The following is a 26,659-nucleotide window of genomic DNA, read 5'->3' as shown; positions in this document are numbered from 1 at the left end:
GAGGGAAGGGCCCAAGAATAGGAGTACATCATTTTGGTGAGGGGCCCAGAGCTATGTACCAATGCTCCCTGTGGGTAGGGCTTAGGAAAAAAGAAGAGAGTCACATAACCTGGACAGCTGAGCCCAGGCCTATGTCAAAATTACAACAGTGGTCAGAGTCCAGATATGAGAGGAGAATCATATCACATAAATGTTGTGTGAAGGAATATGTCACAATCCCCACTGGGGACAGAAGCAGAAAAATAAGGAGAATTACATCATCTAGGTAATGGGCCCAGAGATACATTGCAGTGACCCCTGTGGGCAATGGCCAGGCAGTAGAAGGACATCGCCTGTGTGTAGGGTCTAGGGATAATTCACTCTACCTTCTGTGGGCATAGCACAGGCAAACGCGGAGAGTCACAACACCTAGGTGCTGGAATCAGAGACATGTCACAATCTCTTCTAATGGCAAAGCCCAAGTAAGTGAGAAGAGTCACAGCAAATAGTTCATGAATTTAGAGATATGTCACAATGCCACCCCCCCACCCCCCGCCCTGGGTAGGGTCCAGGCAAGAGACTCACATCGTCTTGGTGCTGAGCCCAGCAATATGTCATAAAGCTTTCTGAGGTCAGAACCAAGGCAAAAGTGTAACATCACCTTACTCTTGGGTCCAGAGACATGTCACCACCTCTTCTACAAGAAGAACCTAAAAAGAATAGAAGAGTCACATCAACTCAATGCTGGGCCCAGTGATAGGTCACAATGTTCCCTGTGAGCAGAGATCAGGCAGAAGTGAGTCATATCACCTGGCTAATGGGTGCAGAGATGTCACAATGCCTCCTGTAGGCAGGGCCCAGGCAGGAGAGTTACATTACCTGGGTTCTGGACCCAGCGATATATCACAATGGGCCATTTGGGCAGGGTACAGGTGGGAGAACCATATAACCTGGGTGTTGGGCCCAGTGATATGTCACAATGCCTTATGTGCACAGTGACAAAAGAGAAGGGTAGACTCACATTAACTGGATGTAAGGCCTAGTGACAGTGATATGTCACAATGCTGTCTGTGGGCAGTGCCAAGGCAGTGGACTAGCATCCCATCATGGAGGTGCTGGGTTTAGCAAGATGTCAAAATTCCATCTGTGGGTTGGGCCCAGGCAAAAGGGTCAAATCACTTAGTTGCTGGACAGAGGCATATGTCACACAATCTCACATGCAGAATAATACAGGGATAAAGTTAAAATTCTTGCACGTGAACCAATTCTAAGTATGGGAGTCAACACCTCCTCTATGTTGGATCTAAATACATGAGTCACAATCTCAATGCTGTACTGGGTCTGTGCGTGAGAAGCTCGCTTTCTTCTGTGCACTACGCCTCCTTAGTAGAGTCGCAGCCTCACAGGTGGCCTGAATCTTGGTCTGAGAGTCACCAGCCCACCTGTGGACTGGATCCACATATAACAGTCACTCTTTCAAGTTTCCACTGCCTCCAAATGTGACATTCAGAACCTCAAAAGTTGACCATGTTCATGTGGCAGTATGACAATATTTCTTGTTAACTGGATGTGCATACAGGTGTCAAAATCTCACCTGTGCTGCGCCTTGTTAGGAAACTCTTTGTAGCACCTGAGGGCTTTCTGCATGAGAGTCTCAATATGCTCTGAGACCTCCCTGCTGGTGGGACACATAGTTATAATTTTTACCCTAAGCTCTTGTCTCAGAGTCAACTTCTCTTCAATTGGCTTGGTCCAAATAGAAGTGTCCTCACCTACCTATGAGCTAAGTTTAGAAATAAGTCACCATCCCAACTGTAGCATGTGACAGAAACAATTCCTGCTGTGGATGGTGTCAAACTGTGTGATTCAGGACCTCACCTGTGGGGTCTGTCCACGTGTAATGGTGAAAATCCTAATGGATGGTAGGGTGGGAATATGAGAAACATAATCTCATTTGGATGCTGGGCTCTGTGATGACTTGGGATCTTACCCATTTTTCTAATCCCAGCTAAAATGGACAGTATCTTTCCTATTGGCTAGTGTGTGGTATTAGAGTCTTCATTGTGACTGTTAGCTGGACCAAGACATAGGTCACAGTCTTACCTGTGGATAGGGAGCAAAGAGATGAGTCACATCACCTGTGTTCTGGGTCAGGAATATTTCACAATCTTCCCTAACAGAAGGGACCAGGCAGAAGAGTCACATCACCTGGGTACTCAGCGAGGAATATGTTACAATTTCCTCCTGAAAGCAGGGTGCAGGCTGCAGAGTCACATGACCTCGGTAATGGGCCCAGCGATATGTCAAAATGCTTTCTGTGGGCAAGGCCAGGCAAAAACAAAACAAAACAAAACAAAAAACAAAACAAAACAAAAACTCACCTCACCTCAATGCTGGGTCAAGTGATACATCACAATCTTCTTATTGGACAGGTCTCAGGCAATAAAAATGTGTCACATCTCCTAGGTGATGAGTAAATTGTATCATCTAATACCCCTGTCTTCAGGGCTCATGGAGGAGTCGCATCACCTACTTGTTGAGTCCAGCCATATATTACAACACACAATGTATGCTGGACCCAGGCAGGAGAGGAGAGTAACATCCCCTAGGTGCTGTGTCCAGGGATACATCACAGTGCCTCCTTGAGCAGAGCCCAAAAAGGAAAGAAGAGTCACATTACTTAGGTGCTAGGTGAAACAATTTGCCACAATGTCAATACTTCCTGAAAGACCGAGGCAGAAGTGTCACATCACCTCGGTGAGGGGACAAGAAATATGTAGCAATGTCCCCGGTAGGCAGGGCTAGAAAAAAAGAAATGCATCATATAACATAGAGTCAGTGCTCACTTATCTGTCACAATCACACCCATGGGCAGGGCTTGGGCAAGAGTAGAGAGTAGTATTATGTAGGTGCTGCAGCAAGCAGTATGTCACAATTACCACTGTGGGCAGGTCTCATAAAGAAGAGGAGAAACACATCACCTAGGTCAGGTCATGGGCCCAGAGATGTGTCACAGTGGCCACTGTCGACAATATCCAGGCAGAAGAATGACATTGCATGTGTGCTGGGTCTAGTAATAACTCATTATTCCTTCTGTGGGCCTGGCACAGGCAAAAGAGGAGAGTCACAACACCTAGCTGCTTGACCCAGAGGTATGTCACTATCTCTTCTATGGGCAAAGTCCAGGTAAAACAGCAGAGTCACATCAAATAATTGGTGTGCCCAGAGATATGTCATAATGCCTTCTGTTGGCAGGGCCCATGCAAGAGTGTCACATTACTTAGGTGTTGGACCCAGCCATATGTCACGATACACAATGTATTCAGGGTTCAGGCAAGGGATGATAGTCACATCATTTAGGTCTTGGATCCATTGAAACATTACAAATTTTTCCTTGAGCAAAGGCTAGGCAGCAGAGGAGAGTCACACCATCTGCTTTAGTTCTAGCAATACCTGACCCCTGAGAGGAGGGCCCAGGTAAAAAGGTAACATCATCTAGGTGAGAGGCTTAGAAATATGTCACAATTATCTGTGTGGGTAAAGATCAGAATGAAGAGGGAAGTTACATAACGTAATAGATGGGCTGATCTATATGTCACAATCACTCTAGTGGGAAGAGCTCAAACACGAGAGGAGAGTCACACCACATAGGTGCTGCATATTTTGCAATACGGAATATATGCAGAGCCCGGAAAGGAGAGGACAGTCACATCCCCTAGGTGCTGTGCCCAGCAATACATTACAATCTCTTCTTGGGCACAGCCCAAGCAGTAGAGGAGAGTTATATTACCTTGCTGTTGTACCCCAAAATATGGCACAATACACCCTGAAGAAAGAGCCCAGGCAGCAGTGTCACCTCACCTGGGGAGGGTTCCACAAATATGTCAAAATGCCTTCTTTGGTTAAGGCTCAGGAATAAGAGAAGAGAAAAATAACGTAGGGGCTGCGGCCAGCCATATGTTACAACAACCTTAGTGAGCAGGGTCCAGGTATGAGGGGAGGGTCACATAACGTAGATGCTGTGCCAAGTGATACGTCACAACTCACACTATGGACGGTTCTCTGGAAATAAAGGAGAGTCACATAATTTAGTTCATGATCGCAGAGATACATCACAATTATGTATCTCTTGTCCTTATGGACAGGACCCAGGAAGAATCATCACATCTCCTGTTGGCTGTGTCCAGGGATAAGTTACTCTCCCTTCTGTGATCAGAGCCCAGGAAGAAAAGGAGAGGCTCATTACTTAGGTGTTTGGCCCAGAGGTATGTCACAAGGTTGCCCGTTGGCAAATACCAAGTAAGAGAGTAGAGTAACATCAAATAGATGATGGGTCCAGAAACATGTCACAAGTCCCCCTGTAGGCAGAATGTAGGCAGGGTACTCACATCCTGGGTTTTAGACATAGCAGTATGTCACAAGATGCAATGTGGGCAATGTTAAGGCAGAAGAATATAAAACATATGCCCTAGGTGTTAGGTCCAGGAATGTCACATGGAATTGTGACATATCCCTGCCCCTAGCACCTAGGATATATGCCTTCATTGTGACATCCTCACTCAGGTGCTTATGTCACAATCAGAGCTGCAGGTGCGTTCAAGGATAAGATTAAAAATCCCATACATGTTCCTACTCTGGGTACGAGAGTAAACATGTCCTGTATGTTGGGTCTAAGTACAAAATTAACAATAGGAACAGTGGACTGAATCTGCGCATGAGAACTTCAATTCCTTCTGTGGATTGTGTCGTATTTGTGGAGTAATAGCCTCACAGTTGAGTTGAATCTTAGTCTGAGATTCACCAAGACACATGTAAATTACATACAAGTATGAGAGTCAATTATCCAATTTTTAACTTCCTCCTAATGTGAGCAGTGCACTGACTTTATGTGCAAGAATGAAAATCTTTACTATGAGCTTTGTGTGCATGAGTGTCACAATCTCACCCGGACTAGAGATAGGTTACAATCCCCTCCTGAAAGCAGGGCACGGGCATCAAAGTCACCTCACCTGGATGCTGAGTCCAGCAGTAAATCACAATGTTCTCTGTTAGCAAGGAACATGAAGGAGAGACACATCACCTGGGCTTCTGGGCCCAGTGATACATCACGATCTCCCCTGAGGCAAGAACAGAAATAGAAGAAGAAGAGTCACATCAGCTCGGTGCTGGGTCAGTCATAGGTCACAATCCCCTCTGTGAGCAGGAACCACGCAGGAGAAGTGAGTCCCAACAGTGTCCCCTGTGGGCAGCGCCAAGGCAGGATAATAGGGTCACATCACCTAGGTGCTGGGTCCAGCGATATGTCACAATCCTGTATGTGGACTGGGGCCAGGCTAGAGAGTCAAAGCACTCAGGTGCTGGCCAGAGGCATATATCACATTTACACCTGCAGGAAGGTCAGAGAATGATATTTATGATTCAGCACGTGTCCTGTTTCTGAGTACGTGAGTTAATGCCTTATGTATGCTGGGTCTAATTATATGAGTTCATCTCAACAATAAACTGGAACAGTGCATGAGAGGCGCAAACTTCCCTGTGTGCTGTTCACCTGAGTGAGTTACAGCCTCACGGGTGTGCTGAATATTGGTCTTATAATCACCAACCTACCTGTGGACCAGATTCACAGATGAGAGTCAACTTTCCAACATCTGACTGCTTTTGGTTGTGAAATCCAGAGCTTTAACAATGGGCTGTGTTCATGTGGGAAGATGACAATCTTTGCTGTCAACTTGGTGAGCGTCACAATCTCACCTGTGTATCACCCTAGGGCTTTATACCTTATGCATGAAATTCTCAATCTGCTCTCAGGCATTTGTGCTGTATGGATTATGATTATACCTGTGCCCTTAAGCCCAAGTATGAGAGTCAACATCTCTCCAATTAGCTGAGTCCAGAATGAAGAATCTTCACTTTTCTATGAGCTGAGCTTAAAATGAGTCACCATCCCAACTGTGTTTATATGTTTACATATGATAGCCACAATCTCAACTGTAGACTGTGTCCGCATGTAAGATTCAGGACCTCAATAATGGGCTTTGTTTGTGTGAGAAAATGATGAGAAACAACCTCACCTGTGTCTTGGGCTCTGTGTTGACAGTCTCTGTACCACCCAAGGGCTTTCTATGAAATGTGACACAGGGGTAGTTCTCTATGACCTTCATACAAAAATGACACCTAGGATTTGACCCATTTTCCTAAACCCAACTAAGAGAGACAGTATCTTTCATATTGGCTGGCTCAAGTTATGAGAGTCATTGTGACACCTGTAAACTGAACTAAGATATATGTGACAATCCCACAATCGGGTAAGGAGGGAGTGAGCAGGAGAGTCACACCACCTGGGTGCTGTGCTGGAGATATTTACAACCTTCTCTGAGAGCAGTGATCAGGCAGGAGAGTCACATCACATTGTTGCTGGGCTGGAAGTATGTCATAATTTGTTCTGAGAGTAAGAACCAGGCAAGAGAGTCACAGTACCTGTGTTTTCAACCAGCGGTATGTTATAATCCCCTCCTGAAAGCAGGACTAAGGCAGCAGAGTCCCTTCACCTGGTTGCTGGGCCTAAATGATGTGTCACAATGTCTTCTGTGGCTAGGCCCAATCAGCAAAGGCATGTACTAAGTACTAAAAATTACTTAGTGTTGGCTCCAGTGATGTGTCACAATACTTTTTTTTGTTTTGGATATGGCCCAAGCAGAAAAGGAAATTTGAAACACCCTAGGTGATGAACAAAAAGACACACAATAATAACCTTGTGGGCTGGACCCATGCAGGACAGTCACATCACCTAGGTGTTGGATCCAGCCATATTTCACCATACACAATACATGTGGGGCCCAGGCAGGAGAGGAGAGTTACATCACCTGCTTACCGGGCTCAGTGATATGTCACCATCTCCCCTGTGCACGGGGTGCAGACAGAAGAGGAGAGCCACATTTCCTAAGTGATAGATGTAGATATATGTCACAGGTCTCCTGTGGGCGGGGCCCAGGCAGGAGCCTCTTATTTTCTGGATGTTTAGTGCAAAAATATGTCACAATACCCTAAATATCCAGGGCCCAGACAAAAGAGGAGTGTCATGTTAACTAGAATCTATGTCCAGTAATATGTCACAATCCCCGCGTTTGGCAAGGCCCAGGCAGAAGAGGAGAGACACATCACATAGGAAACAGACAAGAAATATATTATAATGCCTCTGTGAGCAGGGCTTATGTGAGAGAGCAGCATCACCTAGGCGTGATAACATGCAATGTGTCACAACACACAATATGTGCAGGGCCCAGGCAGGAGAGGAGAGTCCCATCGCCTAGATGCAGAGCACACATCAACACATAAAAATTCCTGACCGGGTGCGGTGGCTCAAGCCTGTAATCCCAGCACTTTGGGAGGCCGAGGCGGGCGGATCACAAGGTCAGGAGATCGAGACCACAGTGAAACCCCGTCTCTACTAAAAATACAAAAAATTAGCCGGGCGCGGTGGCGGGCGCCTGTAGTCCCAGCTACTCAGGAGGCTGAGGCAGGAGAATGGCGGGAACCCGGGAGGCGGAGCTTGCAGTGAGGCGAGATCGCGCCACTGCACTCCAGCCTGGGCAACAGCGTGAGACTCCGTCTCAAAAAAAAAAAAAAAAAAAAAAAAAATTCCTTATCGGTCAGAGTCCAAGATGTTGAGAGTGTCACATCACCTAAATGCTTGGTCCAGCAATATGTCACAATACCCTCTGAGTGAAGGCTCCAGGCAGGAGAGTGAATCACATCACCAAGGTAAGAGACTTAGAGATATGTCACGATGTTTTTTGTGACAAAGTTTCAGGCAAAAGAAGCACGTCATCCGGTTTCTGGATCCAGTGATATATCACAATTATTTCTGTGGTCAGGGTGCAGGCAGAGGTGAGGAGTCACATTTCCTAGGTGATATGTCACAACACCTACTGTGGGAACGGTCCAAGCAAGAAACTCAAATCACCTTGGTAATAGTCCACGCAATTTGTAATAATGCCTTTTGAAGGCAGCACTAAGGCAAAAAAGTGACATCACCTTGGTGCCAGGTCCAGCGATATGTCACAATGCTTCCTGTAGACATCACCAAGGCAGAGCAGGAGACTCACATCACCTAGGAGCAAGGCCTACCACTATGTCACAATGCCCCTGTGGACATTGTCAAGGAAAGAGAGTTAAGTCACATCACCTAGCTTCTGAGTTCAGTGATATGTCACAATCCCTTCTGTGGGCTGGTCCCAAACAAGGAGAGTCAAATCATTTAGGTGCTGGGAAGAGGCACATGTCACACCTGCAAGAAAGTCCAAGGATGAGATTAAAAATTCCACACACGTCCAAATTCTAGGTATGAGAGTCAATGCCTCCTGTATGTTGCTGCTAAACACATGAGGCACAATCTCTACAACGGATTGAATCCACTCATGAGAGCTTCAATTTTTTTCTGTGTACCGTGTTCCCTTACTAGAATCACAATCTTACAGGTGTGCTAGATTTTGGCCTGAGAAGCACCAATTAACCTGCAGACCAGATCCACTAATGAGAGTCGATTTTCCAACTTTTGACTGTCTCCAGGTATGAGATTCAGAACCTCAATGGTGGGCTGTGAAAGGATGATCATCTTTACTGTTTGCTTTGTGTGTGCAAGAGTGTCACAATCTTACCTTCTTTTAGGGCCATGTGAAGTCACGTTCTGTATCACCCAAGGGCTTTATATGGTATGCATGGGAGTCACAATTTCCTCTAAATCCTTTGTGCTGGTATGGACCCATGATGATGTCTGTAGCTTTAAGCCCAGGTATGACAGTCAACATCTTCCTAATTGACTGGGTCCACATAGGAGAGACCTCACCTGCCAGAGCTGGGTTTAGAAATGAGTCACCATCACAATTCTGAACAGAATTCACAAATGAATGTCACAATTTTAACTGTGGACTGCATCCAGTAGTGTGTGAGATTAAGTACCTCACTAGTGGGCTTTGCTCATGTGTGAGGGTGACAGTCCTAATGGTTGTCAGGGTGAGCACACAAGCAACACAATCTCATCTGCATGCTGGGCCTTGTGATGACACTCCACTCTCTCTACCACCCAAGGGTTTTATACAACATGGAAGAGAGTGGTAACCTTTTATAACCTTTGTACAGAAAGGAAACCTAGGATCTTACCCGTTTGTCTACCCCTATCTATGAGACACAGTATTCGTCCTCTTGGCTGGTTCAAAATATTAGAGTCATTATCGCACCTGTGCACTGAGCCAATATATATGTCAAACTCCTACCTGTGGGTAGGGAGGAAACAGAAGAGTCACATCACCTAAGTGCTGGGCCAGAGATATGTGACAATCTTTTCTGAAAGAAGGGACCAGAAAAAAGAGACATATCACCTGGGTTCTAAGCCAGGGATATGTTACAATTCCCCACTGAAAGCAGAGCACAGAAAACAGCAACACATCACTCGGATGCAGGGCTCAGTGACAATGTCACACTGTGACCTCTGGGTAAAACTCAGGCATAAAAGACACCTGGTTTCTGGGTTCCACAATGTGTAGCAATCTTTCCTATAAGCAGCATGAAAGCAGAGGGGGAGAGTCACATCTCTTAGGTGATGGATGCAAAGATATGTCACAAGTCTTCTGATACTCATACCCCAGGCAGGAGTCTCTCATCCAGTATAAGTTGGGATCAGTATTAGGTCACAATACCTAACATATGTGTAGGTCCAGGTCCATTATTTGGTCCATCCATATGTAGGGCAGGTCCATTAGAGAGAAGAGTGTCACATCATGTAGGGACTTGGCAAGGTGATATGCCATAATCCCCATGGTGATAGGCCCAGAGACATACCATATAAAAGAGAACAGTTACATTACCTAGGTGCTCAATCTATCCCATGATATGTTACAATAACCACTTTTTCTTTTCCTTTTCTTTTTCTATTTTTTTGGCAGGGCCCAAGCAGAAGAGATGAATCACATCATCTATGTGATGAATGAAAAGATATGTCATTATTCCCCTGTGGGCAGGGCTTGTGCAGAAAAGTTGCGTCTTCTAGGTGTTGGACTCAAAAATAAATCACAATGTCTGCAGCACTTTAGAAAGAGAGGAGAGTCACATCACTTAGGTACTAGACCCAGTAATACATCTCAATCACTTCTTGGGCAAAGCTCAAGCAGTAAAAATGAGTCACATTACCTAGATTCTGGGTATAGCAATATGTCACAATACCCCCTGAGAAGAGGTCCCAGGAAAGAGTGTCGCCTTCGTGAGAATCTCAGAGATATGTGGCAATTCCATTTTTGGGTATTCACAAAAAACAAGAAGGTCCCATTACCTAGAAGCTGGGCTCAGCTCTATGACACAATCACCCTAGGGGCAGGTCCATTAGAGAGAAGAGTGTCGCATCATGTAGGTGCTGGGCAAAGTGATACGTCATAATCCCCATGGTGATAGGCCCAGAGACATGTCACAGTGACCTCTTCAGGCAGAGACTAGGCAGAAGAATTACATCACTTGTGTGCTGGGCCTAGTGATTAGTCACTCTCATTTCTGTGGACATTGCCCAGGCAGAAGAGCACGGTCACATTACCCAGGTGCTGGGCAAAGAGATATGTCACAATCTTTTACACGGGCAAAACCCAGGTAAAAGAGAAGAGTAATATCAGATAGTAGGTGTTACCAGAGATATGTCATAATGGCCCACCTATGAAAGACCCAGGCAGTCAAAATACATCACTTGGTTGCTTAACCTAATGATATGCTACAATCTTTCCTGTGCGCATGATGCAGACAGAAGAGGAGAGTCATATCTCCTGTGTGATGGATGCAGATATATGTCACAAGGTCTCCTGTGGGCAGGGTCCGGACGGAAGCCTTCTGTTCGCTAGGGTTTGGGCCCAGTGATATATGTCACAATACCCAAATTATGCAGGACCTAGGCAAAAAAGGAGAGTCACATCACCTAGGTACTGGGTCCAATTATATATCACAATTTTCTATTTTGGCAGGACCCAGGCAGAAAGAAAAGTTATATCACCTACGTGATGAATGAAAATACATCTTATAATAGTTTTGTGGGCAGGACCCATGCGGGAGAGTCACATCAGCTAGGTGTTGGACCCAGAAATATGTCACAATATACAATGTGTACAGGTTTGAGGCATGAGACGATAGTAACTTTACTTACTTGTTGGGCCAAGCTATACAATCCTTTTTATGGGCACAGCCCAAGTAGTAGAGGAGAGTCACATCACCTAGGTGCTGGGTCCAGCAACGTGTCACAATACCTGCTGAGGGGAGGGTACAGGCAAGAGAATCACATCACTTACATGAGGGGTCCCAGAGATATCTCGCAATACTCCCTGTGGGTAGAACTCAGAAAAAAGAAGAGAGCCACATAATCTAGAAGCTGGGCCCAGCTGTATGTTACAATCACCCAGTGGACAGGTCCCAGGCATGAGAGTAGAGTCACACCACACAGGTGCTGGGCCACGCAATTTGTCACAACCTTCACTGAAGATGGGTCTCCAGAAAAAGAGGAGAATCACATCATTTAGGTAACAAAACCTGAGTTATGTCACAGTTACTTGTTTGGGCAGAGGTCAGGAAGAAGTATCACACAACCTGTGTGCTGGACTAAGCAACACGTCACTCTCTCTTTTTTAGGCATGGCCCAGGCAGGAGAGAAGAGTCATATCACCTAAGATCTGGATTCACGGATATGTCCCAATTTCTTTTTTGGGCAATGCTCAGGTAAGAGAGCAGAGTCACATCAAGTGGTTGATGGGCCCAGAGATATATCATATTGCCCCTTGTGGACAGGGCCCAGGGAGGAGACTCACATCACGTTGGTGGTAGGAAAAGAAATATATCACAGTACGTTTTGAGAGCAGAGCCAAAAGAGTAACACCATCTTGGTGTTGAGTGTAGCAATATGTTATAGCTTTCTCTGTGGGCAGAACCTATAAAGAAGGGAAAAGTTGGCCGGGCACGGTAGCTCATTCCTGTAATCCCAACTATTTAGGAGGCCAAGGAGGGAAGATCGCTTGAGGTCAGAGTCCAAGACCAGACTGGCCACCATGGGGAAACTCCATCTCTACAAAAAATACAAAAATTAGCTGGGCATGGTGGCAGGCACCTGTAATCCCAGCTACTCAGGAGGCCGAGGCAGGAGAATCGCTTGAACCTATGAGGCAGAGGCTACAGTGAGCCAAGATTGCTCCACTGCACTCCAGCCTGGATGACACAATGAGACTCCATCTCAAAAGAAAAATAAAAAAGGAGAGAAAAGTCACATAAGCTAGGTGCTGGGCCCAGCGATATGTCACAGTAACCCCTTTGAGGAGGGAACAGTCAATAGAGAGTCACATCACCTCTGTGGTGGACACAGAGATGCCTCACAATGTTCTCTGTAGGCAGGGCCAGGGCAAAAGAGTTACATAACCTGGGTGTTAGACTAAGCAACATGTCACAATGGCCAGTATAGGCCAGACACAGACAAGAGAGTCACATAACCTGGGTGTGGGGCTCAGTTTTACGTCAAAATGCCCCCTGTTGGCAGCAACAAAGAGGGAAAAGAGACTCACATCACCTGGATATAAGGCCCAGTGATATGTTACAATCCCCTGTGAGCAGTGGTAAATCTGAAGAATAGAGTGACATCACCTAGGGGCTGAGTCCAATGATATGTCACAATTCCATCTGGGTTGGGCCCAGGCAGATGTGTCAAATCACAAAGGTTCTGTGAGGTGCATGTCACAATCACACCTGCAGGAAGTCCCAGTAATGAGATTAACAATCTCATGCATGTCCCAGTTCTAGGTATGAGAGTCAACACCTGTGTATTGGATCCAAATAGATGAGTCACAATCTCAACAACTGACTTGATCCATGTGTGAGATCTTATTTTCTTTTTGCATTACTATTAGTTACAGTACATATTAATCCTTCCACAATCTATATCTTTGTCCTGTATGAATGTACATACAAAGACTGATACATATACAAGATTATATGAGTATTTCTATGTAAATATGTACACAAAAATTGTTCCTCAAGACGTTTCTCAATCTCTTAGCATATTCTAAGGGTGAAGATGTAGAATTATTTCTCTTCTCTGTCTCAGTAGCATGTCAGAATGGAACGTAGCTATACAATGTTGTTTGTATAGACAAACTAAGCTTCACTTTCAGGGACAAGGTCTGGGAAATAAGCTGATATTAAAGCCATGTAACACTTTCTGTCCAGGTTAGCATTTCTGGACTTTGATTTTCTTCTCAGTATATGCATGAGCTATTCTCATCCACCACTGGGGGTCCATCTTGATTAATCTACAATTGATATTCAGCGAACTGGCTGATTGAATCCACCTGGGCTGAGCTAATTCACTGATTGAAATCACCTGGGCTGAGCTTATTGGCCAATTAAAATAATCTGGGACTCAAATATTGGCTGACTGTAGTCACCGGGGCTGAACTAATTGGCTGATTTTAATCTCCTGGGATCAGCTAATTGATTGTAATTACCTGATTGGAGTTAATTGGCTGATTGAAATAAAAAATGCTGACCTAATTGGCAGATCGAAATCATCTGGAATGAGGTAATTGACTGGATTTACCTGATCTGAGCTAATTACCCAGACCAAGCTAATTGGCTAATTGGAATAAACTGGGCTGAGCTAATTGGCTGATTGGAATCATCAGGGCTGAGTAAATGGATTGATTGTATTCACCTCGCCTGAGAAGAGTAAGTAGGGAAATGACCTCTGACTTAGTTTTTTTTTTTGGTTTTAAAGTTTATTTTCCATGTACAGTTGCAGATTATGCAAAACATAGAAAATTGACTATTTTGAAGGTACATTAAGTAGAAAGTTTCTAACTACCCTAAATTCACATTTATCCCCAAACCGAGATTCAAAATTAACCTCTAGCCTTGTCCTAGCATTTCCACACCACCACAAAACTGTCCAACTTGCTCTGTTGTAAGTAACCTTTTAGCGATATTTAGTAATAAATAATAGTTAGCGATAATAGTTAGCGATAACTATTAGCGATAACTATTACCGCTAATAGCGATAACTATTAGCGATATTTAGTAATATCCCCTAAGGCAGATTTTAAACTATGATACAACTTTTATCTAGGCCACTGTGTTTATCGTGTTTACAAACAGGCTTGGAGTTTTATGTTTCTTCATCATCAGCTAACATAGAGCATTCTAGAATTTCAACCTGTGCATGAGGGGTGTGCACAAATGCATGCAAACTATAGCAGTGTGGGAGTGAGGAGGTCTCCGATGTTCCTGTATTCAGGTATATGTAGACACATTCACACAGACCAACAAGTCAAACATTCTCCAAACTCATTTGAACAGAGACCCAAACTAATTTTAATGCAAATAACAAAATGAGTTAGTCTGTCTCCATCACATAGCCCCCTCAATGAAAGAATTACAGTACTTTATAAAAGTGCCATAAAATGCACAAACTACAGTTCCTTCAAATATAGTTGATGCTATCTTTGGTCCTAATATCTGCTTCTTGGATGTCAACTAATTTTGTTGTTGTTATTGTTCTTGAATAACTGGTAATAAGCACCAAGAGAAGGCTGATTCTACCTACAGGTAAGAAGGTTGAATGTTTTCTCCCTGATGTCATTATTTCTTTCCAACTTCCCAAATGCAAGTCACATAGCAGGGAAGAGGCATTTCTCATGTCTCATAAAACCTTACTGGCACCGGTGGATGTGGGCACTGAATGTTGTACAGTAGTGGCAACCAGCCAGGAAAATCCACAGGGTCATCTCAGACTGCATTCAACACAGATACTCATGCAGCCCTGACATTTTTTGTGAAGGGAATTCATGTATTGCTTGGGGGCTGATCTCTGGTTTTAAGGTGTTTTGTTTGTTTCCATTGTGACTACCAGAAAATTATAGAAAAGCCACCAAGGTAGAAAGTTTCAAGGAAACTTAAGATTCAACTTTCTCCATGAGCTTGGGTAGCATCCTGTTAACCCTGGGGGTGTAAAACATGTTCTTGCCCCACATGACCAATGATAGTTTCTCATTGAGGCAGAAGGTGTCATTTGTCCTGTGTGTGGCCCCAAGCCACCCTGTACTGCGTTGGTGGCTTCTCCATAGGGAGGGGGTCCTATCTCATGGACTGCAAACTTCACGATGGCAGGGAGGCTATCTAGATTTGCTCACCCCTGCATTTTCAGAGCCTTACACACTGCCTGGAACATGGTAACATTTAATACCATTTGTCAAAAATGAATGAAAGAGTAGATGGAAAGAACAAATCCTGCATTGAAAAGATATCCACAGTTGCCCTAAAACTACCCAAACCAGGTGTCTCTTCAGTTCCACTGGAACTGAGCTGATGGCAAATCATCACTTCACTCAGCACAAGGTCAAGTGCAAAAGTATTTAAATAGCACAAGGTCCCACACCCCATCCCAGGACAGCTCCCAGCATCCTGCTCCAACATAAGCAGAAAAAGACAACGAGGTGCAAAGAGCTTCTAGCCTGGGAGAGTTCCTGGGTGACCTGCATTGCTGCATAGCACATCATGCTTTGATCCTGAAGGACAAGCCCCCAAAAGCTCTATTTCTCAGCATAGTCTTAGAATCACCTGGGAATCCTTCCCCCAGACTCACTGAAATAGCCTGTCCCAAGCAGCAAGGGAACCCCTAAAGCTTGAAAACCCTGGCTCTATGGGATCCTCTCACTGCATTTGCTGTCAGGACCATGGGCCCCTCCATGGACGTGTTTTCTGAATGTTACACAGATGGGTACTGCCCAATAAATGCCATCTGCACGAACTGAATGGAGCTATATTTAGACTGATCTAAATGCCTCCAGGAGCATTTAAAAATAGGCACACATAAAGCAGGCTCCCTTCCATGCCACAGGCCTCGATTTTGAATTATTTTATTTATGTATTTATTTTTTTGAGACGGAGTCTCTGGGCTGGGCTGGGCTGTTGCCTGGGCTGGAGTGCAGTGGCGTGATCTCGGCTCACTGCAACCTCCACCTCTCAGGTTCAAGCGATTCTCCTTGCCTCAGCCTCCCAAGTAGCTGGGATTATAGGCACCTGCCATGATGCCCAGCTAATTTTCTTGTATTTTTAGTAGGGACGGGGTTTCACTACGTTGGCCAGGCTGATCTTGAACTCCTGACCTCAAGATCAGCCTGTTTCGGTCTCCCAAAGTGCTAGGATTACAGGGGTGAGCCACTGTGCCAGGTTGATTTTGAATTCTTAGTGGTGTTCTTTGCAGCCTCATCACAGTGTGTAATTAGTTTCTTGTGTTTTGGGGCTTTGTTTGTTTGAGATGGAGTCTCGCTCTGTTGCCCAGGCTGGAGTGCAGTGGCATGATCTCGGCTCACTGCAACCTCTGTCTCCTGGGTTCAAGTGATTCTCCTGCCTCAACCTCCGTGTAGCTGGGTTTACAGGCATGCACCACAATGCCCAACTGACTTTTGTATTTTTAGTAGAGACAGGATTTTGCCATTTTGGCCAGGCTGGTCTTGAACTCCTGACCTCAGGTGATCTACCCGCCTTGGCCTCCCAAAGTGCTGGGATTACAAGTGTAAGCCACTGTGCCCTGCTAGTTTTTCTAATTAATTATTAATCTGTCTCCTCCACTAGGCCATGAGCCCTAGAAGGAGATTGTCTTGAGAGGGTATCCCCTGTGCCTGGTACATGCATGCATGTCATGATTTATGTTGATGAATGAATGGTGGATGCATCCTCTGAGGCTCCAGAAATAGGGGTGAGAGGCCAGCCAGGTGTAGCATGAAGGGCTGGACAAGAAGGGAGAGGGCTTGTGGGATAGGATGGGAAGGAGGCTGCACCCCGCTCCCTGAAGGTGTCTATGAGTTCACATGGCCCAGGAATGGAGTTTGGTGACCCTGGATGTAGACAGCTGTGGTGATGGAGGCCAAGGTTTTGGCCTGCTGTGCGGGTTACACCCACCTCCCCATCTCCACATGATGACATCCTAGCATTTATGAGGCAGCTCTGCTCACTTGGCCCAGGGACTGTGGTCCCCAACTTCAATGCATCTGAAGTGTTGCCCAGGGAGCATGTTAGAAAAGCAGATTCACTGGCCTCATCCCTTGAAGACTGATTCTGTAGGTCTGGGGGCGGGGGGCGGGGGGACTGTAGGTTTTGCCAAAGGGTGAGTATAAATCTGGCATGCAAGTAAAGGATCGCCATTCCTAAGGCAAGCAGGTGACACTGTCAGCAAACTTAGGTGAAACTTTTTCTGACCCGCCCCTATACAGGAGGGTTGATTGGGCTCTGGTTTGGATACAGACAGAATGTCAGGGACAATACCTGCTTCTCACTTGGAACTTGGGCTAAACCTTTCAGGAAACTGTCATTCCTCTCCTGCAACCCACCTCACCCCCTTTCACCTACCACTAGCAGAGCGATTTGGGAGGAGCTTGAGCCAGCTAAAACCTATAGGAAGCACATCCCCAGAGACCTGGCTTTCCCAGCCTCTCATCTCCTCCCTTCACAACCCTATGGTTAAGAAATGTCCCGCCAAGCGCTTTTGGATTTGAGCTTTGCTGGAGCTTTGCTTGTGTCTTGAGACTTTTGAGTGCACAGCAGTTCTGAATACCAGCCTTCAGAGTCTATTCTCTGAACTCAAGAATGCAAAAACTCTTCTCCTTTTGGAATTTTTTCTTTTTCTTTTTTTGGCTTTTAAAAGAAACAATACATTTGCTAGAAAAACCTCAAAAAAATAATGATTATATACAAAATGGTTATCTGAATGTGGATTCTGTACTGCAGCAGAAGCAACCAAGCTCCGGAACTCCATTTGCCCTTCCTCAGTATCAGGTGCATCATGCCGCTGCTGAAGGTGCAGGTGAAGGCCGCCCACGCCAGGATGGAGGAATAGCCATTGCTGCCTTCTTTGGTCAGGTAATAGAATTCCATGTTTCTCTCGTGAATGTCTTCACGCCTGTCTGTATAAATGGAGGCCGCATTCATGACACACAGACATGACATTAGCTGGATGATGGAGGTTAGGACAAACCTCTCTCCCTGATTCAGGCGGAAGAGCTGGAGCATGAAGATGAAGAAGGCAATGCAGCAGAGAATGGTGGAGAGGATCACGGTGGCCTGGACCACCCGGAGTATGGAGTACTTTTTAAACGTGTCATTGATTACTGTATAATTCATGTTGTTGGTACATAATCTCCAGACATCTGCAAAAACTCATCTCCTACCTACCAGGCATTGTTGATGGTGGCGATGAACCCGCAAGGCTGCAGAGTTGATGTGGAAGGTGATGATGAAAGCAAAAAGCACCAACATTTTCACAGGGCATGGGGGGCAAGTGGTCATGTTTAAAGCCCAGAGCAGGATGTGCCAGTTCTGACGGCTGCATTGGCTGCTGGACAGATGGACAGGCTGGGATATGAAGTGAGGCCACCAGGCTGTTTTGAAGCTCCCTCCTGACTTACTTTTAATTTGGTTATTTATTTATTTTTTTTACAAAACATACTCATAAATGGATATTACATAGATATCTTTATATATCTGTATGTATTTGCATATGTTTATCTAGCTACATATATCTGTTAATAAATCTTTAAAGTGTGCAAAGGAATCTGAAATTTTCTTTCAGTATTGCAGGCTATCTTAAATTCACAGACCTTAACTTTCCTTTGTTCTTTCTTTCTTTCTTTCTTTCTTTCTTTTTTTTTTGAGACGCAATCTCCCCCTGTTACCCAGGCTGGAGTGCAGTGGCATGATCTTCGCTCACTGCAATCCCCACCTCCCAGATTCAAGTGATTCTCCTGCCTCAGTCTCTCGAGTAGCTGGGACTACAGATGCCCACACCACGCCTGGCTACTTTTTGTATTTTAGTAGAGACAGGGTTTCACCATATTGGCCAGACTGCTCTTAAACTCCTGACCTTGTGATCCACCCACCTCAGCCAACCAAAGTGCTGAGATTACAGGCGTGAGCCACCACACCTGGCTTAGACCTTGGCTTTTCTACCCCATCCAATAAGTCACTTCTTCAGCCAACCTAACTAATTACCAGATTGTATTCCAATGTCACATGTTCAAAATAAAGAGCTCCTGAAAAGATGTAACCTTTCAATGGAATTAGTCAGCATTTTCAAACCTGGGTTTGGGCCTTTAATTTAAAGCTAGTTTATCTGGGTTCCCGTGTTAATCAGAAAGAAAAGAAACAGTTTTGACTTGGCGTTGAATGTCACCTGTGGTTTTAGTAAATTTCTTGCTCACAGATTGGAGCAACAAAAAAGTATTTTCTTTTTGTATGTATGTATGTATTTATTTATGAGACAGAGTCTTGCTGTCTTGCCCAGGCTAAAGTGCAGTGGCACGATCTTGGCTCACTGCAACTCCTGCCTCCTGGGTTCAAACGATTCTCGTGCCTCAGCCTACTGAGTAGCTGGGATTGCAGGCACCCACCACCATGCCCAGCTAATTTTTGTATTTGTAGTAGACACAAGGTTTCACCATGTTTACCAGGCTAGTCTTGAACTCCCAACCTCAAGTGATTCGCCAGTCTCGGCCTCGCAAAGTGCTGGAATTACAGGTATGAGCCACCACATCCGAGCAAACAAATACTTTCTTTAAACACATTAAGTGCAGCAAAATTTATGTCAGAGTATTCTTCCATTTGTTTACTCTTGTGGGTATACTTTAAAGAACAAATAAGGTATGGAAGTTTATTTTTACAGGTAAGGAAGTTTATTTTTATATTACTATCAGTAAAAATACCTATTAAAACTTTGAAATGTTATATCTTTATTTTGTATACATATTGAAATAATGACAGATAGACCTGGATATAAAAATACTGTCATGCTCAGGGTCAGGTTCCATCCCCAGCTGAGAGCTGAGGGGAGTGGGTGGCTGTGGGGCAGGGAGCTGGAGGAACACTCGAGAGACAGCGGGTAACTGAGACATGGTTTTATTCAGCAGCCCCTTCATAGGGTCAGTGTTACATTTACACACTACACAAACAATAGTGGCTGACAGTCAGCTGGGGAGTTTCTCTATGTTATGTCTATATGGCTATGGTTATAGAAAACATGGAACTGTGTGCCTGTGCCACAAACCCGTTTAGTCATCCAGAATATTTACCTTGGCATATCCCTGCTGCCCTATGCCTGGTTGGCTGCAGTACAGTCATCTTTCTTACACTCCACTCCCCTAGGCCAAGGGGATCCTCTTTGGTAGTGATTCACACAGAAAGCAACAACCTACCACTAATGTTCCTGTTATGCTACCCGTGATTATGAGAGTCCAACATAAGCCAGAGCCCAGAGACACCCATCATCTCTGCAGGGATTCGTCAGTAAGGTGTTCAATTGTCTTAATCCCCTGTGACACCCATTGTAAAGTTGTCATTATGTTCCAGTGGCTGTCAGGGATAAATGTACAACATTGTGTCCCTATAAGGGCACAGGTGCCACCTTGGGCAACTGTGGCTATGTCTAAGGCCATCTGGTTTTGCAGCACCACCTTCCTGATCGGATCAACTTCATCAGTTAACAAAAAGAGGTATAACTCAGGTATAACTCAGCGCCTGAGCTGTGTCCTCCGCAAAGGCTGCAACCTGCTTTTCTACAGTAATGGCACCTGGTCCAGGGATAGTTGTTGCTAAGGGATAGAGCCACCCAGGGGCCCACCGCACTCACAAAAAGCAGGATGCAGTGTCTCCCAGTTATACGGACGACTAGGCAATGTGGGAAGAACAGTGGCAGGCACATAGGGCCTCCCGCAGGTACAACATCCAGTTCAACTGACTGGCAGATATGGCCATCCTGTGTCCCACACAACCATAAACTCCCAGGGCTCACAAAGTCCATGGGGGCCCAGCCTTGGTAAGGGCTCTTGTTCCACCACACCCTTGGTTTGGTGACAAGTATGTTTGCACAAATCTCAGCAGACAACCATCCCACAGTGTTTTTACCCCAGTGCTGCTCTGTGCATCGTGGAACCTGAACTAGGGGCACCACGTGTTTCCCATTAGCCAGCCCCATCCATTATGGATGCTATGAGTCAGCCAGGGGACAGGCTGGCCATGGGTTCTGAGACATCCCCTGTCCAAAGCCTTCTGTGTTGCATCCCACCGATGTCCGTGGGACCCCAAGCCTCTAGCCATGTCTAGTTCCGCATAGAAGCTAGATGCATGTGCCAGGGCAAGTTGTCTGCAGCTGCTGCTGGAAAGGCAGTGCAGATCCAACAGTTGGAGACATCGGTCACCTTGGTGTAGGTGTGGGCCCATTTCACGATGCTGTTTGAGCATGCCAACCTATGACTGGTACGACAAAGCAGGCACAGGTACTAACAGGGGCAAGTCACATTCCTTAGGCAAAATACAGGCCAACTTTTTATCTCTGGATAACGATGCAGCCACTGAGGGCTTCTGCCCTGGGCGATGGTACCACACCTTATCTGCTCTCCATGGTTCTTTCGGATCCTCTACCTGTGCTAAAGTTACAGGGGAGCTCATGATAGCCGCGTAGACAGTACACATGTCTCCCGGAGGAGGGTCCCTTCTCTGGCCATTCAACTATGGATGGCCTGTCATGGAGGCCACACATTAAATACTCAAAAAGTAAAAGATTGGTCATACTGCAGACCCTCCAAGGGGTTACAATGGCCAACCGCCTGCAATGAGGGGCTTGGAGGGTCCGTGGCTAATACCAGGGTTTTGTTTGTTTGTTTGTTTCCCTACCTTAAGGGGCACCGGGGGAGGCAATAACAGATTGCTATTCATTCCTGTATTTAGTTGGAGAAGGTCATCCTTCCTTTTATAGATTTGGCCACATAGCCTGGCCCTACATGGTTTGGTAACTAACTAGCTAATTCTGTAACTTTTAGGTATTTAACCACAAAGTGAAGCCTTAATAAACTGCCCAGCTATTGCTGCAGATTGCCATGGGTGTTACCTCCTTGGTGATCACTATTTACACTGCCCTGAGTTTAACTTATTAGCTACTTTGCCCACACTTGGTATTAAACCATACAGTGTCAGTACTAGGCTGGACTGCACAAGTAATCCAGGCAGCAGTAGCACCTCAGCTAGACCTAGCTGTGTACCATGCCCTATTAGAAATGGGGGGATGCCCTTCCTACTGGTGAAGGCTCAGGATCTAGGGGTGCCTTAAGCCCCCTGGCCTTATCTTGTATTAGGACTCCAGGTCCCAAGACTTCTTGAAACTCTGCTGCTAAGGGACTTGTACTCAGTGTACTCCGCTGCTCCAAGTAGGCACCCCACTTCACTAAAGGGGATGTTTGTGCCATCCCAGTCCATGGGGGGTCGTCATTACCCATGAATGCACCCGGCCATGCTTTCAGGTAAGTCATCCGCACAACGATGTAGCCCATCCTGCCATGCTCTTACGAGCCTGAGGGGCAGCATAAGCGGTTGCTAACAGCTTCTTTATTAATGGATAATGGAGCTCAGCTCCCTTCCATAACTAGAGCCAAAAGCCTATTGGCATACTATCTGTGGTCACATGCACATTTAGTTCAAATGGGCACCCCTGACTAACTACCGGTAGGGCTTGTTCCTGCTGAATAGCCTGCTTGGCTACTAGGAAAGGCTGTCTCAGCCACATCATCCCAATTCGCAGGCTAGAGGGGCATTGCCACTTCCAGATTTGTAAGAAAATCAGAGGTTAACATAACATTATCAACAAGATTATGGCACATGTTGGGGCTATACAATAGCCCTGCAGCAACACTATGAAAGTCCATTGACACTCTCCCATGAAGGCAAACTGTTCCTGGCTCTCTGGAGCAATGTTAATTGAGAAGAAAGCATTAGCCAAATCCACCGCACAGTGGCAGCATCCACTTCCATTGTCAAGTGGCCTATCAAGTCCGTGACAGAAGGTACAGCTGCATGCAGAGGTGGTGTTACTTTAATTCAGTTTGCTTTATTCAGTTTCTGATAATCCACTATCATCGCCAAGCCTCATCAGGTTTTCTGACTGGCCATACTGAGGAATTGTAGGCGATATGAGTTCCATGCATTATTTGCACCTTCTCTAACTTCTTAATAGTCTCAGTTTTCTCTGTATGCACCCCTGGCAAATGGTATTGACATGTGGAGGTAACCCATCAGGGTTTTGGCAAAACTTGGGCCTGGTTATGTGTATGTCCACACAGTCCCAGCTTTACTACGCTGACTTGGTGTCTGAATTCTCTGGTCATGGTGTGTAAGTCCAGATCATCCAAAATGTCCACCCCCAGAATATATTCAGATATAAGTGAAATGTACATTGTGTACAGGCAGGGAGCCAAGTTGCCAATGCTAAGATGCAAAGACACAGGTTTCACTTTCACTGACAGGCCTCCATAACCATCAATAAGTTCACTTTTGCCTGGAAACTTATCCAGGTTCCCATAAACAATACTGCAGTCTGCACCAGTATCTACCAGTGCTAAGACCTGCTGTACATTGGTGGGGGACTAGTTTATTGCCAGTTCCACATGCTGCCTTCGATCATCCAGTTCCCCGTTTCATCCCCAAGCCAAGCGCCTCTGCCAGTTCCCTAATTAATTAAACAGGAAAGTCCTATATCTTTGCTCATCTGCAAATAGTCTTTGAGTTAAAGTGTCTAGGCAGAGCTGGGTTGAGCAACAGTATTTCGCCCCTCTTAAGCATTTTCCAGAATTGCTGCTCTGGGGACAGTTGCCTCCACAGAGATCCAGCACAAGATCCCTCAAGTGGATATAAAGCATTCATCATCTGACCCCGGGTATTCAGATCAAACATAGCCTGCCGCATACCCACCTCCCAGAGTACCTGCACCAAATCAGTTTATGATTGCCATTTACTAACAATTCCTAGTGTCCCCCCAGCATCATCCCAAACAGTTCATATGGCTGCCATCAGCCACTTGATTAATGTGTGGTCACTTTGCCCTTGTGTCAACCATCAGCACAGTTGCAGCCGCTGATGAAGAGAGAGGTGAGCTGTGAGAGAAGCCAGCTTATCTATCTTGGAGGTGGAGCAAGAAATGCTGTCATCCCCCTCATCCCAAAGATGGAGTAACCAGGCTGGGAGGGGCTCCCCTGGATGCTGCTTGCATTGCTTACCTGACTCCCATAACTCAATGAGGGTATAAGCACTATAAGAGGTGTGTTTCGCCGCTCTGAGGGGTCCAGGGGCTCTTTCCTAGGGTCCCACTGGCTGCTCATGTTCTACCTTCTGTCAGATCACAGGACAACCTTGCAGCAGAGGAGCCTCCTCCTCCTCAGCATCAGACCCAGCAGGAGTGTGTGGCCTGGAGGATGGGTTCAAGGTTGCGCTGACAGCTGTTTCCAACTCCTGCTCCAAGCTATTTATCTGAACCTCTAAGTGCCCTGATTTCACCTCCAGGTTTTGCTCCAAGCTGTGCATTTGGGCCCCCAGGTGCTCAACTTGTGTCTGAAGGTCCTTTACCTGCACAGTGTCCCAAAGGGACTGAGGATGTACTTCACGTAGTGCAGTCAGAAATGCCCATCCGACTGCTGGTGAAGGTGCATTTCTTCTTGGTGCTATGACTTCCAGCTGTTTCAGTGCCTTCTCCACACTTGCAGAAGAACTGTCCTCTGCCTCCCACATTTCTACTGTGGCCCATCCAAGCAGCACCTCAGCCACTGGGTACCAGAGCCCATGCTGCGGCCACATAGCCAACATGGCAGCCTCAGGGGCTGAAGACCCACTCACTTTGGTGTGGCCAATGACCACACCAAATGTCATGCTCAGGGGCAGGTTTCAGCCCCAGTTGAGGGCTGAGGGGAGGGGTGGACATGGGGCAGGGAGCTGGAAGAACACTCGAGAGACAGCAGGTAAATGAGACATGGCTTTATTCAGCAGCCCCTTCACAGGATCACCGTTATATTTATACACTACACAAACAACAGTGGCTGAGAGCCAGGTGGGGAGCTTCTCTGTGTCATGTCTACATGGCTACAATTATACAAGACTGTGCACCTGTGCCACAAACCTGCTGAGTCATCCAGGCTGTTTACCTCAGCCTATGCCTGCTGCCCTATGCCTGCTTGGTTACAGCACAGCCATGTTTCTTACATATATATAAGTAGATAAACATGTACCTACAGGATTATATGAGTTTATCTATGTAAATAATTGTATATGCAAAAGATGTTCATCAGGAGACATTGTCAACTTCCCAGCCTATCTTAGAAACACAGATGAAGACTTACTTCTCACCTGTATAGCTCCATACCATCTCGCAGTGAAAGATAACCCTGAACTGTGCTAAGGAAACTAGTGAATGAAGATGTGCTCGTGAATGAAGATGACTTCTGATCTAGAATTTTTCTGATCTGTTTGACTAGACACATGCACAAATGGACATTAAATAGCCATATTCATGGGGTCCACACTGTGTGTGCATATATATATATATTTTTTTTTCCTCACTTATATCAATATATATGTATGTAGAAAAATGATCACAAAGTAAGTATGGTCAGAGGTTATATTCATTTTTCTCAGGCCATTTGAATGCAATCAACCAATTAGTTCAGTGATGATTTATTCAATTCAAGCTACTCATCACATCATGTTTTAAAAATAAATGTGAAAATGTTTTTTGTTACCTGGCACATGGAGGTTTTTCATACTGGGTCTCATTAAGCCAACACAAAGTGGTTCTGTACATCCAGCTAGAAATATCTAGAAATGCTCTACACCAGTCACCTAGCTTTCCTCACAAAGAAGCTTTGGCCTAGCCAATAAGAATTACCTTTGGCACTTCAGTGAATGTTCACTATTTCCTGATTAAAATGTGGCCGGATACCATGTACCATTATATTTGCTTTCAGTTTCACAATCTATCTTCTAAAATGTGACCTAAACTTTCTCTCTCTTACACAAAAACCCTACTTCAGCCTCAGAGATGATAAGACAAAAGTGTACTTTTACATCACACATACGTTGGAAAAAACAAAAACAGCCCCTGTCTTGACTGAAGCCATAATGAGAAATAATCAGTATTCTCAAATTGAGGTGAGGACCTTTGGACTGGGGCTGGTTCAACTCTGTCCCTATGTACAAGATAAAGCAAAAAGTCAAACTGGAAATGGCAATGAATGACATTTTCATCTCTCAGAAGCGAGCAACAAAGACCATTGCTTTCTTTGTATATGATAAATGTAGCAGAATGTTTGCAAGACTATTATCTTTATTTTTTACTCTTGTAGATACACTTTATAAGCCAAAAAAGTTTATACTTGTATGTAAGTTTCTTCCATTCCTGTTAGTATCAATACCTATCAATACTTACACTTTCTATAAATTTATACTGTATAAATATAGATACAAAGATTAATACATCTGTATACAGACATACATAGGCAGATACAAAAACACTCACAGAATTATATAAATATGTCTATGTAATTATTTATGTATACAAAAATTTGTACTCCAAAAGACATTTTCAATCTCATAGCATATTCTAAGAATGCATATGTAGAATTCTCTTCTCTTTCGCTCAGTAGAATGCCATAATGGAGCATAGTTATAAAACGTTTTTGTATAAACATAAGCAATGCTTCATCTTTAGGGTCAAGAACTGGGAAGTGAGCTGACAGTAAACCCATGTAATACTTTCTGTCCACATTAGAATTTAAGAACACTTATTTTCTTCTTGTTGTATGCATGTGCC

At 45.1% G+C, this 26,659-nt stretch overlaps 1 pseudogene; it reads right to left on the bottom strand.

Annotated features, from left to right (window-relative positions):
• Positions 1–641: 641 nt before the first annotated feature.
• Positions 642–18,297, bottom strand: LOC100426019 (epithelial membrane protein 2-like; annotated as a pseudogene).
• Between the last annotated feature and the right edge of the window lie 8,362 nt (positions 18,298–26,659).

The sequence above is a fragment of the Macaca mulatta genome, chromosome 19 (assembly GCF_049350105.2).
Source record: "Macaca mulatta isolate MMU2019108-1 chromosome 19, T2T-MMU8v2.0, whole genome shotgun sequence".
Lineage (NCBI taxonomy): Eukaryota > Metazoa > Chordata > Mammalia > Primates > Cercopithecidae > Macaca > Macaca mulatta.
This window is presented reverse-complemented; position numbering and strand designations above follow the sequence as displayed.